The sequence below is a fragment of the Eretmochelys imbricata genome, chromosome 7 (assembly GCF_965152235.1).
Source record: "Eretmochelys imbricata isolate rEreImb1 chromosome 7, rEreImb1.hap1, whole genome shotgun sequence".
Taxonomy (NCBI): domain Eukaryota; kingdom Metazoa; phylum Chordata; order Testudines; family Cheloniidae; genus Eretmochelys; species Eretmochelys imbricata.
The window spans coordinates 6,768,367-6,786,345 of NC_135578.1; the positions used below are offsets into that span (position 1 = coordinate 6,768,367).

At 41.3% G+C, this 17,979-nt stretch overlaps 1 protein-coding gene across 1 annotated transcript in view; it reads right to left on the reverse strand.

Annotated features, from left to right (window-relative positions):
• MAGI1 (membrane associated guanylate kinase, WW and PDZ domain containing 1) overlaps window positions 1-17,979 on the reverse strand; it is a 474,374-nt gene that overhangs the window by 132,280 nt on the left and 324,115 nt on the right. The window lies entirely within an intron of this gene.

The window sequence follows — 17,979 nt, forward strand, 5'->3', positions numbered from 1 at the left end:
CTCTGAGCTAGGTTGACACATTCCAGATACATATATGTAATTCTTTTCTTTGAAATTTATTCACTAATTAACTTAATTGTTTTCTAGGTTTTTTTTTTCCCTTTTCTTTTTTTAATTGAAGGGAGCCATGTTTATAATTTTAATTATCCAGAGAGAAGGAAAAAACCAGGAGTGATTTGGGTTTCATTTTATCCGTCCCCCAAAAATTCAGGACTGGGAGAGGGGTAATTCAGAGAGAGAGAGAGCCATCACTACCTTAAATCCATCAGTTCTCCTCGCCCCTCTATCAGAAGTTACATAACCATTATTCAGAGAATGGGAGTTGATTTCCTGGACCATACCTCTTCTTTGTTGCTTAATGGGATTCTCATTTATTATTTAAAAGAATTGAAACTGGATCTTCCCTTGAGATCTTGTGTAAATTCAGACTTTAAGTGAATTTGTCCAACCTGTATAATTGATTCAGTCTCTCCCGGAGGGTGGTAGTACTCAATGGGAGTAAGGCTGGAAGAATAGTGTATAATTAATGCAACAATCAGCAAAGATTTAATCTAGTTTCAGGATTTTACTATACAAAGCATAAAATGCCCAGATATGAATTTATACTTCAAAAAACAGATTTTTAAGCATCTAACTTTGTGAAATGCTTTTCTAGTTAGTGAAAATCTTTTATTATCACAAACACAAGCAAATATTTTCTGCAGCCCGCATCAATGTCACCGAGAAAAGAGGGTTCACAGTTAATGATGCCAGCAGTGACTCTTGCTTGTCATGTGGCAAAATATACCTTGTCCCTCGAGGACAAAAAAAAGACTTGGTGGTCTGCTCGCCTTGTCGTCCCCCCACCATTTGTGTAATTTCCATTGTTGTCAATGGGATTTGGGGTGTGGATGGGAGAAGATGCCCAATAATACTCAAGTGCTGAAAAATATCTGAGGGCTGTTTTAAGATACTATTTCATATGGTTTTTACCTTATGTAACTGTTACGTCTTGAAGCTGTAGCTACAAATTTTGAGATTATTTGAATTTACAAAAGAGAAAAGGAGAAAAAAAGTAATTAAATTGGGCCAATATAAATTCATAACAGGCCATAAGGGATCAAATCTGTGAGTTGTTTTTGTTTGTTTGCTAACCATGGGAGATTTTAAATAACTGTTTTCTCAACCTTTCGGCACACACTCTCTCTCTTCTTAGATCAGACCATCCACCAAATCTTAAACTATACCCAGTTATTGCGCAACTGAAAATAAGTTGTTTGTCAAATATTGATTTTATGTATGGTTTATTAAAGAGCCACATTTTCCAAAAGAACTTGGCTTACATTTAAACAGCTAAGTAAGGGCCAGATTTCCAATGGTGCCCAGCATCCAGCATCGACCTATGGACAAATTGTTAAGAGATACAAAATGCTGAGGGATCTTCTTATTTTGGTGCCTCAATCTGGTCCCAGTCGCAGTGTTGCCAAGTCTAAGCATTTAAAAATCATGAGACAGCTCTCCTCCCCCACAACCCAAATCATGAGATGTTCTTAAAAAAAAAAGTTTTTATGCTAATCATGATTTCAATGGTACTTCTGTTTTAACCGCTGGAGTAGACTTGGGTCACATTTTCAACATTTTCTCTCTAACCATGAGGAATAGAAACTCACCAAATACAAAAAAAACACCAAATACTGTGAAACTCACAATAAAGTAATGAAAGTTAACAACATCCTAATTGTGTAATAGGAATTGATAAAGGAGGATAAAGTGTGTTATGTCGGAGGTCTACACGTTTTATTTACCACAGTATGATGTGCTGGTAGAATAGCAAAGAAAAAATAAACCAAACTGCAATGATTGATCTGTTTAGAGTTATGAAATGTGTTGATTACAGGTCATAGGGGGGTTATGTAAGCGAAGGCAGACCTTGCAAGTCTGTTTTTTAAAAAGCTGTACTAACTGGCAAGTGGTAATTTATACATGCAGGATTTCACAGTGAGTCACACACGACAGGTTAAAGTTTGAAATATTTGTAAGGTGTAGAATTTTGGTAAAGATGAAAATATGGAGACTGGCTGTCAGCTGGTCTCCAGCGAAACACACTTGCAGCTTTTGTGTTTAAGCAAAGAGCTGGTTCAGGGATTCCTCCCATGCCTTTTCTTAAAATAAAAGTGAGCACCAGATGTTAATACCATTCTGGTATTAAGAGTGCACAGGATTGGACTCTGCTCTGACTCTGCTCCCATTGGACATCTGACTCTGACTCTGCTCCCATTGGACTCCAGTACACGCCCCTTCCACTCTGCTAATGATCCCTCCCCCTCCCCTGGCAAAGAGCTGGTTCAGGGATTCCTCCCATGCCTTTTCTTAAAATAAAAGTGAGCACCAGATGTTAATACCATTCTGGTATTAAGAGTGCACAGGATTGGACTCTGCTCTGACTCTGCTCCCATTGGACATCTGACTCTGACTCTGCTCCCATTGGACTCCAGTACACGCCCCTTCCACTCTGCTAATGATCCCTCCCCCTCCCCTGGCCCCCCCACACTTTAATCCTCCTCACCTCTGGCTCCTCCTCACAGCAGCAGCGAGAGCAACACAGTCTAAAGTCAGCAGTAAAGGAGTCTATATTTAAACATGTTCCAGAGTAACAGCCGTGTTAGTCTGTATTCGCAAAAAGAAAAGGAGAAAAGGAGTGGCACCTTAGAGACTAACCAATTCATCTGAGCATAAGCTTTCAAAGTGAGCTACAGCTCACCTCATCGGATGCATACTGTGGATCCGATGAAGTGAGCTGTAGCTCACGAAAGCTTATGCTCAAATAAATTGGTTAGTCGCTAAGGTGCCACAAGTACCCCTTTTCTTTTTATATTTAAACAAACTTATTTTAAATGGCATTCCATATACCTTTGGAAACAGCTGTGTATAAACACAGCCAGGGAACAAAAACTGGCCCAAGGTATTGGGAGAAAAAGCCTCTTCTGCCAGTTATGTATTTGGTAGATTAAGCCCAAATTTGGAGTTCATAGGCCAAGGCATGTGGGAAACAGGATAAGAAAGAACCAATAGAAACCGGTTAAATATGGACATTTAACAATATGGACAATATGGACATTTACAACTAACAACCTCCCACCCTCACTCACACTGCCATAACGTAAAGCTCTGTTGTTTTCTTTCCACCTTGGGATTAGATCAGTGGTTCTCAGATTGTGGGTCGGGACCCCAAAGTGGGTTGTGACCCATTTTAATGGGGTTGCCAGAGATGCCTTTAGACTTGCTGGGGTCTGGGGACAATATGGACATTTACAACTAACAACCTCCCACCCTCACTCACACTGCCATAACGTAAAGCTCTGTTGTTTTCTTTCCACCTTGGGATTAGATCAGTGGTTCTCAAATTGTGGGTCGGGACCCCAAAGTGGGTTGTGACCCATTTTAATGGGGTTGCCAGAGATGCCTTTAGACTTGCTGGGGTCTGGGGCTGAAGCCCAAGCCCCACCGCCCGGGCCTGAAGCAAGCCTCAGGGCTTTGGGGCTCAGGTTATAGGCCCTCTCTCTGGGCCTGAAGCCCTTGGCCCTTGGAGCTTTAAGCAGGGGGTTGGACTAGATGACCTCCTGAGGTCCCTTCCAACCCTGATATTCTATGATTCTATGATTTGGCACCCCCAGGCTGTAGAGCTCAAGTGGGCTCAGGCTTCAGTCCCCATTCCTCCCCCTCCCCCACCCCCCCCAGGGTCATGTAGTAATTTTTGTTGTCAGAAAGGGGTCGTGGTGCAATGAAGTTTGAGAATCCCTAGATCAGATGTTGTACCTGAAATTCCAGGGGACTGCCTTCTTTTTGGAGAATTTAAGGAAGTAAATGTCTGAAAAATCAGTCTCTAGGAAGCTAGCTTCAGCCTTCACAATGGAGCAGTGAGCACTACCCCCGCCCATATCGTTATGAAATGGCTCTACAGTGACCAGAAATTTGAAGGGAAGTTCAGATCCACATTTTAGATTCTTAACCCTGTGATCCACATAAATTCTGAAAGCCAACAGCCTCAGTTTGGGGGGTGGGGAGGGTAGCCATGGGAGGAGAAGTGGTATTGTTTGGTTTGTTTTTGTTGGGTTTCTGTGCAGGTTTTTTTGTTTTTAACTCTCTCCTTGGAATCAGTAAATTGCCCAAATGAAAGAACCAGTTTTTCCCCAAATACTCAGAGCGATGTAGAAACTATGTGACTTTTTGCTGAAGACTGAATGTGCCACTTGTTTTACATTCTTTTGGGAGAAAAGGACCTTACATCACTCTCAACAAAGGGCTAGGGTCTGCAGGGCCTCATCAGATGCCTCACCTGAGATCGGAATGCTAGGAAACTTATCTGTTTTAGGGGTTTCTAGAACTCAAATCACTGAGGCATCTAGATGCTTAGATATTATTAGGAATATAATTTGTTAGGGGTTTATTTTCCTTTATGTACACACATGAAGGGAGAAAAAAGTAGACATCTGCAAATCAAAGTTTGACAGAGAACACAAGGGGATTCGATTTCTCTGCCCAGGCTGCTATATGTAATCTGAGTTCTCCACATCTCTGAAAGCTAACTTGATTTGTATGCTGAAAACGTCTGCTATCTACAAGGATTAAACAGCAGAACACATCATGTATCTAGCTGTGGTGGGTTAACAAACTTGGGTGTTGACTGCATTGTAGAATACTCACACATTAGGCACATCATTGCAAAAACCACACAAACAAACAAAAATTAACTCTTTAAAGAGACTCTCCTTCAGCAATTTTAGCCTCGTTGTAAGTGCAGGTAACCTCTTGCTTCCCATACATAGCTCTCCTCTCCCTGCCCTGAGCTGCAGGGCCTTTCAGATGGCACAATGCTGATTTTGTGTAACATAAATGAGGGCTCTTTTACATGGGGTCTCTCGTTTCAATTACAGCTGAAGCCCAGAAGCATAGGGAGTGCATCATGGGACAGCAGAGCACTAAAGTTGTGTCATCATTTTCCAGGCACCAGTAGCTTTTATTAAGGTCTTGTACAAATCTCCTCCTGCCCTAGGCTCTGCTCCTCAAGCATCTACCTGAGAGAAAGCAGGCTGGATAATATATAATTACCTTTGTGAAATTACATGCATACCTGGCACTTTTTCCTCAGAACGTTTATTCTCTCCAGCTCAGTGGAAATAAACAAGATATCGTTGCACTAGTTTAGCTTCCATAAATATACAAACGAGGAGCAGTTGGGCGGAATATGAATACATCAGCCCTTCAAGGCTCTGTTATCTATTGCTTCTAATTATAGCAACCACTGTAAGCACCAGAGGTGATAATGAAACATAGGCCAATGTGTCAAAATTAATTCAGTCCATTACATTCATCACTTTGGTGCTTCATTGGCATTAGTTTGATAACCAACAGAGCCCGGAGGGAGGTGGGGGTGGGAGGGAGAAAGCTTGGCACCATCTGAGACTTTAGGGGGACTGGGTAGGTGCTATCCAGAGAGGAGAGGATCAAACATTAAAGGAATGCTTTAAAGAATACCAGGCTGGTGACAAAACTGCTAAATCCCAGAGATTTCTAAGTTAACGCCAAACTCCCACCCTCAATTCATGGTGTTGCAAATACAGAGGTTGGGGGCAGAGTGAAAGAGATGGGAAAGGGCAAAAATAAAGGAAAACAACTGTGAAAAAAAGCCAATCTTCCAACTACACATGAAATTAGGCACACGTTCATAACTGAATAAATATGCGTGCAAGACTTCTTACAAAATGTTACTAGCTTGTTAATTGTATATTTTAAAATGCTTGATGCGCTATAGCAGATCTATAGGAGTTATTACTGTGTTTAGAATTGGTAAATATAAAGTATATTTTGGCACATTTACTACATTCTGAAACCTGCATCTATTTTTATTGCAGTACACCTAGAAAATCCAATTAGGATTTGTGTCCTCAACCGGATACCTAGAAGTTCATTCATGTCCATAAAGCTAATACAATAAAAATGATGGCCAAGATCTTTTAAAAGTGACTAATTGATTTGGGTACCCAATCTGAGATGCCATAAAGGCATCTGATTTTCAAAAGAGCTGTGCTCCTTTCTGCCCTCTGAAAATCAAGACCCTTTAAGGTGCCTCAAGTTTAGGGTGACTAGATATCCCAATATTAGGGGCTTTGTTTTATAATACGTAACTATATTCCTTCTTTCCCCCCCCTCCCCCCCCCACTCACGCTCGGAAAAAAAACTGTCTCAATTTTTCACACACGCTATCTGGTCACCCTACTCAAATTCAGCACCAAAACTGAGCCGTCCAAAACCAAACCAAACCAAACCTGAGCTGTTAGTTACCATTAGAGCTGGCTGAAAAACAGTGAGTATGTTTTGTGAAAAAATGTAGTTGTCCTTGAAGCTTTCTGACCTTTGAGGAGAAAAGCAAAAATCTAAAAATAAAGTTTTTTTTTCAGGTTTTGGAATTCTTTCCGCCTCCTTTTTCTCCCTCTTTTTTTTTTTTCCACTTTCCTTTCTTCAGTGGTAAAAAAGGGGAAAAGAAAGGAAAAGAAAGAGTGTAAAAAGGACTTTTTTTTTGGTTAGAAAAAAATTTTCAATTGCAAAACTCCAACCAGCTCTAGTTACCATTAAAAATACATAGCAGATTTTGATAAGCTTAACAAACCATTCTCAAACTTCACGATCATATCCATCCCATAAAATAAGTAAACTCTAAATTGACAGCACTGCCAACAGGTTATTGCTCTTGCATACCTTTCCCTAGATTATGGAAATGCAAGCAACTCACTCAGATGAGCCTGGAATTTGTCAAAACAAACTACATGAGTCAACATTTAATGCAACAGAAAGAAGTGTAAGTGAATATTTGTACACTCCTGGGCAGTATGGAAATAAATACAAAGACTCTGTAACATATACCCTGCAAACAATTGATGTACAAAGACAGGGAACACTATACAGCTTTTCACATAGGGATGAAACTGACTTACTGGGAGAGATGACAAGATAAATGGATCAGATTTAGTTCCAGACAGCTGTCCCCTAGCAATACCAGACAGAATGCTTTCTAGGAGCAGTTACATGCTAGGACCTGAGACGTCGCATGTGTTAATACAAACCTGATCTTCTTCAGCGTTAGTAAAGAAACTTTTAATGGAATTGAAAACAGATGAAAATACATTAACCAGAACAGCAGAGTGAAGGCTAGGAATGAAATCTTGGCCTCGCTGATGTCAATGGCAAAACTCCCATTGACTTGAGGGAAGCCAGGATTTCACCGACAAGTTCAAACTGCTAGCTACAGGCTGGATTCTACCACCCTCACTTACAGTGAGTAGAATCCCATATCCCTCAATAGGGCTACTCAGTGTGAGAAAGGATGGTAGAATGTAGGCATGTGTTCCTTTCTGTCTTTCCCAGCCATCTGCAATCAATCACAAAGAGCCCTTGGAGAAACCCTAACCACCTGTCAGCCCAAGAGGCACAAACCAAACAATGTTCCTTTCAGACTACCTTTAACAAGCAGCGGTTTTGAAGGGCTGTGACCCTGGAATACCATATGACCCTCCCAGCTCTTTTCAGTTAATAACTGCATACTACTTCCTGTACCATGTGACGATTCAGAAAAACACACGCAGTTGTTGGTTGGCTTCCTATTTGTCTAACTTCTCAGGGTATTCACAATATATATTAAAAGTTACTGAAATTAAAATAAATCTATAATGTACGTTAGCTTCAAGCTTACATGATAATCGCAATCATTCACAAATTCTAACTCCATCTCTGGAACCATATGCCACACTACTGATTTGATTTTTGTAGGAAAATAAATACATAAATAAGCAAGCAGTTTACAGTTTATAATGGTCTGTTGATGAAATAAACAAACTCCTCCCAATACATAAAAGATTCTCTGTACTTTGTTTATTTTTTTAAGTGCAAACTCATACAAAGCAAGAAGAAACTCCTATAGCAGAAATATATCTGGAACTAGGTGGACACCAATCAATCAGCAGAACACAGACATGGTAAGAAAAAGCAATGCAGATGGGAAGGTGGGGGAATCCATTCTAAGAATGAAACTGTTTAAAAGTTTGGCATCTACTCTTACCAGATACTAAGAGAAAAAGATAATGTAACTACTGTCTTGTTCACTGACTGAAACCCCTCTCCCACCCACTACTAGAATCACAATATCACAATTTTTAAAACCTTATTTCAAACCCCTCCACCACTCCCCCCCCCTTCTCTTTTTGTTAACCTGTGATTGGATGACTTGGTTTACCATTAAAGGAGATCACACCTTGTTCACATAAATTCCTAATGCAGATTACTTGGCTAAATAAAAGCCTGCTACTCTGGCTGTAGCAGAAGGTGCTGACATCTTTGTATTTGCAGGGCTTAAAATGGCTGCAGAAGCTCAGGTCTTCCATAAGTTCTTGAACATAAAATAACAGAGCATCATAGAAATGACTATTGCCTGCTTGCATACCATTTTTAAATTTAACAAAGCCAATGTAATTAGTCCCATGAGCACACCTCCAGTAAAAGGTTCAGCCCCTACTAGTAATGCACTGTATGTTAAAGTAATTATGCTACCAAGCTGTCAGGGCTTCCTTATCTGCATGCAAAATAGTTCATATGCTATACGTCTGCTATAATGACAGTATTAAAACAAGAATTTTATAATGAAGCTATCTTTTTTACTGCAACATAGTACAATTACTTTATTAACATAATGCATATCTCTCTGTCTACTCATCAATGCCTGTAATTGCTCCCAAACAGAAAAAGGCATAGCCAAAATTCACATCCTTCCATACTGCCAAAACCCTGTACGCTTCCCTTCTTCTCATATCTTTAAATAAATACATGAACAAGAATATGAATTTCTAAACTACCTCTGTATAATACCATTCCTTCATTGTTCCTGTGGAAGTACTGCGCCAAATGCCATTAAGCGTGACTAGGTGAATAAATATTCCCATAATGCTCCAAAGGTTAGGAGATGAAACAGTCAATCAAATCAGCAGCTGCTTGCTCCCAGCCTTGACATCAATCATCAACTGCTGTTGACTAGCTACTGTGAGCACCACAGACAAACGGCAGAAAAAGGAGCGGGAGGGGAAAATGCACCAGATCTGCAATCTTCCATTAAAAACAAATAAACAAAAGTAAAAACATATTTAATTTTTAAGGGGGGGAGGGGATCAGTGAATGGGCATTTAAATCACGTCAACGTTATGATTTCTTTCTTGAAAAGGCTAGCATTTCCCGCCTCCACAATCATTCGATTCTGAACTCTCCCAATGGGCTAGGACAGAATGCGAATGCAATATCAGAAATCTCTCTCTCTCTCTGTGGTGTTCCAGGGCTGTAATATCCAGGGAGTAGCATCCTCTCATTTTGGTAATGCATGCAGCAACATTTCATAATGCATCAGCCTCCTGAATGGTAGATCTGCCTTCAGTTCTCAGGGCCGTTTGAAATGTTCGTATAAGGACACAGTTGTTTTGGGGTTATAGACCCTTTCCAATTTGGTTTCCTAGTGAATTATGCAACTCACTGCAAAGCTGATTTACAGTAATTAGCCTCTAAAAATAAAATCAGTATAGGACTTGACTAATTTCCCCGTGCCTGTTTTATGGAGTCTTTTTTCATTACATATTCAGTAATAGCTCTGTAGTTTTACTTCTTTTTTGACAAATAAACAAGAAAAATTAGTGGCAGACCTCACCATTCAAATAAATATTTACAGCCATCTCTCAAATGAGGGCTTCACTTTTAGAAGTGGTTTTAATAACTTCAGGTCACACCGCCACATTTTAAAGCTGCATGGTATTTCCGCTTTCCCAGGACAGTCCAATGACTTGAACGCAGGACATTCTGTCCAAACTGAACCTTCTCCAAGCTGGTCTACAAAAATTGGGTTGGGAATCGTGGAAGATCATACTTTCCAGTGAAACATCTGGTATATTTAGTTTCTGCTGCCAGACGGAACCAGGAAATGTGGAAGTTAAACATATTTTCAATTTTTGTTTTTAAAGTGAAAGTTTTTCTAACCACAGTAAAAGGTTTCAGATTGGGCTTGGCTAGAGTTTTATTAATACTTTGCATTTAATGCATATAACATCTTTCATCTCATTATCTCCAGGCCATTTACAAACAATATAGCCTCACAAAACCATTGTGAGGTAGGTGAGAACTATTCTTATTCCCATTCTAGAGATGGATAAACTGAGAACAAGAAAGGCTAAAAGTGACTTCCCACAGAAACAAATCAGTGGCAGAGGCATCAACAGATCCCAGGAGTTCTAAGTACCACAGTCTCCTACTCTAACCACTCCTTTTTGGATGAAAAAGTTTTGTTCTTATCTAAACTGGTTAATCTATCACTATCCACTATCTGCCTTCTTATAACCAGAATTAGAATTTTTTTCTATTCTCAGAGCTCAAGGCTATAAACCCCAAAGTGTAGAGTTCAGATAGCAGCTCCATTCAGACATCCTTAGAAAATAATTTTGGAAACTTTTCTTAACCGATTTTGATGACCCCAATTTCAGGATTTATAGTAAAGCCTCAAGTATATTATTTAACAGCAGAATCATACAGTAAAGCAACCAGGTTTGAGAATAGCCACGTGCCAGGTGAAGAAGGGGTTAAACTGAATTAGAATCAGAAGGCGAGAAACAGACGTGAGCTGCCCAAACAACAAACCAATCAAAAGACTGAGGAGCGTGTCTTCTCATTTTCATGTTTTGCTATCTTCCACTGATGCACCAACTAATTGTTAAGCAAAACCTGACACCATAGCACATGAATCAACAAGTCAGCGAATCAGGCAAGCAGTGGAATTAAATTCCTCCCTTTACACGGTTTCTTTTGTTTCTGCCAATACAACCTATAATGTGAAGGGGTTTTTGGCAGAACAATGGAAAAGAAGGTGGAATCAACCTTGGCTTTTGCGGGAAAAGAAGAAAGATCAGAATATACCCACAGCCACCCACAAAACCCTCTGCATTCCCTGACGCCATCCGGAGAAGATAATACGATACAGACGGGATTTCCACAAGAGCTCAGCTCCCGTTTAGTTTCTGGGTGGGATTTTCAAAAGCATTCAAGCAACTTAGGCACATAAGTTCTACTGAAAGCAACGGGAATTGTGCACCTATCTCACGCAGGTGCTTTTAAAAATCCCACTGAAGTGGCCACATTTCAAAAGTGCTCAGAAACATCAGCTTCCTGAGCAGCTCCTATTGTCAACATGGAAACATGGTCCTACAGATCTTTCTTCTATATGGATTTCCTTGTGACCACCGATCATTGAAGTCAGTGGAAGAATTCCCTCTGGCTTCACTATGGGGTGGATTAGATTCTAGGTACCTAGCCATCATCTTTTCGCCAGCGACTATGGGTCTTCGGCATCAGTTCCGCCGCTCCGCCCCATCCCCACTGCCCTTCCATTCGCTACATCTTTTTTCTCTCTCTTTACATGGGCTAGGCATCTTCAATTTACTACTGGTGTTTCTCATCTATTCAGGGCTCTCCAAATTCACCCTCAGCGCTATCTGGCCTCTAAAATCCATCCTACCAATCCCATTTAGAATGCCATAGGCCAGGGGTTCTCAAACTTTTTCAAACTCAAAAACTTCAGGGCCTGGTGGCAGGGCCCAAGGGGCTTGAGACCCGTGGGACGCCAGGGCTCAGGGCTTCTGTCCCACGGGGCACTGGGCACGGGGACCCTCCATAGGTGTAGTTTGACTTCTATTGGGAAGGGGAGGGGGGGCAGGGGAGGGCAGGGTCTGGTGGGGCTCGGGCTGGCTCCGCATGGTGGGGTTTGGGGAGCGAGCACCCAGCCTGTCTGGTTGGGGTGCAAGAGACCAAAAATTGTAACTCAAGGGTGGAGGGGCCTTCAACTCAAAAAGTTTGAAAACTGTTCAGGGAGGGGGTAGCTAGGGGCAGTGTGCGGGCAGAGGGGAGCTCAGGGCGCAGGGAGGGGGTAGCTAGGGGCAGTGTGCGGGCAGAGGGGAGCTCAGGGGGCAGGGAGGGGGTAGCTGGGGGCAGTGTGCAGACAGAGGGGAGCTCAGGGCGCAGGCAGGGGGTAGCTAGGGGCAGTGTGCAGGCAGAGGGGAGCTCAGGGTGCACGGAGGGATTAGCTACGGGCAGTGTGAGGGCAGAGGGGAGCTCAGGGAGCAGGGAGGGGGTAGCTAGGGGCAGTGTGCGGGCAGAGGGGAGCTCAGGGCACAGGGAGGGGGTAGCTGGGGCAGTGTGCAGGGAGGGGGAGCTCAGGGTGCAGGGAGGGGGTAGCTTAGGACCCTGGATCCCCAGTTTAGAACTGCTGATATAGGCAAACTGAATGTTTGCTGTAGGTCAGATTGTCCCAGTTAATATTTTCACGATAAATTACAAATCAATATTTTATAAAGTAACCCTCAGATAAAACCTTCCTAACTCCGCAGGGCTTTTTCCACCATTCGATCATATTCACCCTATAAAGCTGACAACCTAAGACTATGGTCCGTACCTTTACAGTATCATATAAACCCCACACAGAGAGACCATTCCTTTTAATAGGCAGCAGAGATCTCAGGGCAGCCATTTTCTTATAGCTGTTTAACAATTTGCTGCGTTTTCCTTAGATAAATAGATAAGCTTTCTGCCGTATCTCCCATACTTACCCCCTACAAGGGAGACTACAATTACCAAGGAAACTATTGATTTATGTAAGGAAAAAAAATGGGAAATTTTGAATCGCAACCAATAGATCCATCACATAATGCACTGTATAGTAAGCCTTCCATTAAAAATAAAAACTATTAGTTAATATTGGCTTAGATGTTGGACCACTATCTTTTTAGTTGCTCAAAACAAACTCCCAAGTGAATGCCTTTCCCTCCTATCATGTACTATGTCATTTTGCACAGCAAATCCTTACGCATTTCCCAGGTTAATATAAATTTGGCATTCATTTTAAAAATGTCTTCCCCCCCCCACAATAATGGTTTAGGTCAACACAGGAAGGTAACGCCAACATGGCCCAAACCAGGAAGTACTGGGCTCTTATAAGAAACCCTGATTTTTGGTTTTATTTTTAAAAAGGTTTGATTCTCCAATTGCAGAAGTTGATCGACATTTTCTAAAAGGGCACATTCAGAAGAGGACGTGAACAGAACCTCCGGATAGTCTAGAAGTTTGCCTTTGACTTTAAATAAAAACCTTACTGAAAAAAAACTGAATAACTTATTTGCAGATATTTAAAGAATGTTGGAAATAGGCATTGGTTGCAGCCTGCCTTTTCTGTATGCAACCTACCTTGTTGCATCAACTCTTTCCCGTGGTCAATTCTGAGTATAACGCTTAGGTCTAGAAAGGGGTTCTTTGCTACATCCATAGCACACGTGGTACCACAAGTGGAAGTTCACATGACTAGCTTAGCCAGGTAACGTTCCTGGTAGAGTCACAGAACAGAGATCCGTAGGACAGGAATAACACACAGAGCGGGTTGGGGTAAGGTGAGAAAATGGCAGTTTTTCTATAATGGCCCATATCTAAAACGGAATGTGAAAACAATGCAAAAATGCAGGAGCTCTGCTTCCTCCACGATTTAAGGGTTAGTGAACACATCACTCCTCTGTTCTAGTCCTTGCACACGTTCTCAGTCAGCTTCCACTGGCAACTTAAGGCCTTAACAATCTTTAAAACAACTGATGTATCAGGTCCCTGCATCACTGGAGACAGTGTCTCCTTCTCTGAACCACCAAGACAATAATGCTACTCAAAAATACACATATCACAAAGCTTGGGGGGAGGGAAGGGGAAAACACATGAGAACTGGAGCCAAAACATGGTCACTGGAGGGGATCTGGCTGTGGAATGAACTTCCAGAGGGGAGCAAAGGAATCCAAAATCTGATCACCTTTAAGAAACGTTGCCCAACCTTACTGACAGAATGGTAAGTCACAGTAACAACCACTCTTCTCCTGACTAAAAGAAATAGCTCCATTCCTACAACCTGAACAGACAGAAGCACCAGATACTCCATGAAAAGTCCACTATTGCCAATCTATTTTGTATGGGAGGCACTCAGATACCATAGTGATGGGCAGCAGTACACAACTGCAGATACTCAGGTAGGTCAGACCTCAGGTTGCCATGTTCTTCCAGAAAACATAATCCCTGGAGGTGTCTGCAGTGGAAATACACAGAGAGGTCAGACAAGCAGTCACAGGGGCCCCCTAGAATATACAGAGAAGCCACCCAACCGAAAGGTTCCCCATTTATAATGGTCTGCACTGATGGTCCACTCCATTTCTACTTCCAGACCAGTAAAACTCCCTCTACAGCTCTTGCTATAACTCTGCAGCCATGTTATTATGCGATTGTCTGTTATATTTAAAAAAAATTCCCCTATCACTACAATAATAAATTGGAAACCGAAACACGGAAAGCACCTGCAAGGTGTGACTTCTTAGATGGGAATATTGGAGCTGTGTGCTAAGAATTCTCTTCTGGATTTTGTACACATGTACAATTATTTTTTAAAAATAAAAATACACAGGTATATAATTTTCTTGTGCTCTGATTTCAGAAGGTGAAGCAAACACCTGTAGCTGACACATTCTGAACACTTATTCATGCATCTACACATTAATTATTCAAAATTAAAAAACTAGGTCAAATATGATGGTTAAACAGACCGAGAAGGTTTAAACCAGGATCATTCTTTGATCCAGTCACCATGTTGGCTGCCCAACTGGCTGGGTAAGAGCTACGCAGGCTCCTCTCAGAGCAAATCTGTCTAAATCCCTCTTTACACTGGACTCCAAATCATGCAGCTGTCAACCATATTTAAACAGTTTCCAGTGCAGTTCCAACACAGTTTCCCTGCCCAGTAAACTATCTAGGAATATGTAACGACTTAAATACCCCTGCTACCAAGTTTTAAAAACTCTGTAAGACACACTGGTTATGGGACTCATGTTAGAGCTTTGTTTTTGCAACTGGGAACATTATCACTCCCTGAGCAAAGCACGATTAAACGATCATCATAATAAAGTCACTGTAAGATGTAGAAGCCAAACCAAACTAAGAGTGCAATGGCTCCACTTCAGTAGTGTGAGACTTGACAAGAGTCAGAGTAAGTGACTCATGGTTTTATTCTCCCTCTAGTTTCACCGACTGATTGGAAAATTAAATATCCAAGTATCCTCAAAGCAACACCCTCCATAAGAAACCATCGACAAGGTAACCTCATTTCTAGGGCCTGAGAACCTTGAGCGTGTCCTTTTAAGAGCAGAACAGCTGATTAGTTGAGGGGCTTCCTGTCCCACAGGGGAAGAAGCAGCCTCCTCTACTATAAAATGATTCCTTTTTCTGCTTTTCAAGCATTCTTAATGTGTGCACTGTTTGCAAGAGTCCTATAAAGGAAACAGCCACATGGACACAGCAAAGGTTGTTAGGCTGAAGAATTGCTCTGCTATGTCCTTGTTTCATATCCAAGGTACTTATGTTCAAAAAGACCAGGGAAATTTACACTGCATGCAAACCCCACCTGCTTTCAGAAATGAAAAACAATCACAAGAGGTTCTGAAAGATTTTCAGAAACAAACTAACATGCTAGCAGTGCTGTGTGGACATCTGGCCACCTGGGTTCTGCTACCAGCTCCACACACGACTCATTTGGCTGTGAGCTAATCTGATTTTCTGAACTGTGGAGTACCCGTAATTCCAACGGCGGCCAATGGGACTAAGGTTACTTAGTGTATCAGCCTACTTGCCTCTAGCTTAGGTAGAACAATCATCATCTCCCTCAATGGCCTTTTGTGAGGCTTCCTTTAATACTCTGAAAGTGCTTTGAGATCCTCAGATGAAAGGTACATGTAAAGCTGATAACGTTTATTAGAAATAGGAAGCCATGTGGCCTAGTGGAGAGCGCACTGGACTCAGGAGACCTCGGCTCTATTCCTAGATCTTCTACTGACCTGCTGGATGACCTGGGGCAAGTCACTTCCCCACTCCATGCTTCAGTTTCACCATCTGTAAAGTGAGGGTAACGATACTTACCTCTTTGTAAAATGCTTTGAGATCGACTGATGAAAACTGGGTATCATCATCATCATGATTTTTTTCTACAACCTTAGATACATGTGCAGCATCCTGCAATGTTCATTTCATCTTTGTATACTCACACTTTTATTGTACTAATGCCCCAACATTACTTCCTTTCTCTCTCACAGCTGCACAGTTTAATAATTATGCCAACAGCCACGTACCAGGCAACTTCTTTAGGATCAGCAGTGTAGCCTTTCTTAGATACAATGCAAGGATTGAGACAGTTGACTATAGACCTAATTTACCTGATTCAAAACATAGTCAGCCTATATAAGCCAGCAAGTTTTCATTATTTAGACTTGACTTACGGTATGCTGTGTAAAAATAGTTTACTGGGTACTTTTTATAAAAATGAATTTAATGGTTTTCTGTTATATACAGAATAGTGCACACAATACCAGATGATGGTGTACTTGTATATTTATAACATTGTGTAAGTATTGCATTGTAATGGTGTTACAATATGACTATGTAATTAAAACTACATGGTAATATATACACACGGGAGTGTATATATACACAGTTAAAGTTGTGCATGCAAGCTAAGGTCACATTTAAATTTAAGCACTACGAACAGTCCCAATGAAGTGGGAAAGTTGAGCACATGCTTAAGTTTTTGCAGAATCAGGGCCCAAACGTGGTCATCTCCTGAACTTTCAGTGCTTAATCATAGCATTTGCTTGACATAATTTTTTATAGAATTAGCCTTATCCCTTAAAGAAAGAAAGCTTTTGATAAGGAAGTAGTTCATTAGACACTGTTGGAACACACAGTCCTTTGCCTAAGTAATCCCTGTTCCTGAGCATCTTCAAAAGTCTGCAATAGGGAACTCTTTTCCTGGGAACTGTAGGTGCTAAGCAGTAACTTACCACACATCCAGATGTACGCGTGGAAAAATTTATGCACCCTGGGCACAAAGCTCTCCAGGACACAAAATGGTTGATGTATCTAGTGCAAAAAATTGAAGCTGTATCAATCTCCTGCTACTTCACATGGAAAAAATTCACACAGACAGTGCATACCATGGTTTTCAAATGTTGAAAACTTTACACGATGGATGCATGAAATACTCCAGCTACAGTAGCAGAGTGAATAAAGGAATGGCTCTTCAGGGGCCATTCATCATCATTCATTGTCCACCTTCACTAAGGGGAAGATTTTTCAGAGGTACAAATTGCAGTTTGGCACCCAACTCCTATTGGCTTTCAGTGGGAACTGGGCACCAAAGCATCATTTGGACCTCTATGTTATTGTCTGTGCAACTAAATTTAGCTATACACAGAAGCCTGCCTTCTCCTAGCTACACACTGCACAAGAGAAAAAAGTTGTGTGTGAATAAGTGTGATTTTCAAAGGCTTAGAAATTGTTCAAATCAAATGCAAATTTTATCACTGTAGCAGCCAGGCCCCGATCCAGCAGGGCATGTCAGCACAAGCTCAATTTTCAACACCTTGGAATTTCCACGGAAATCAGTGGGATTACACAGCTGCTTAAAATTAAGCATGTGTTGAAGTGCTCTCCCAGACTGAGACCTAGGAGTATGTCTAGACCAGGATAAATTATTAGGATGAGGTTGAGGTTAGCTGACATGTTGTAGCTAACTTTGACCTTTCTCCTACTCTAGATGAAGATTAACACCTTTTACCCTGATCTAGGTCCCTCCTCAAATTGACCTCAACAAGTTAAATTTAGGTGTTAGTCTGCATCTAAAACTGGGCTGGAGTATAAGTGGGCTGGTGTAAAGTGAGAATTTTGTTTCATATTTGTAGTGTATTTGTATCACATGCTTAAAGCTCCCACTCAACTGCAGGGCAAACAGGAATTTGTAGAAAAATCTGACTTCTTCAGCTAAGACTGGCAGCTCTTTAACTCTTCATATCCCAGCCT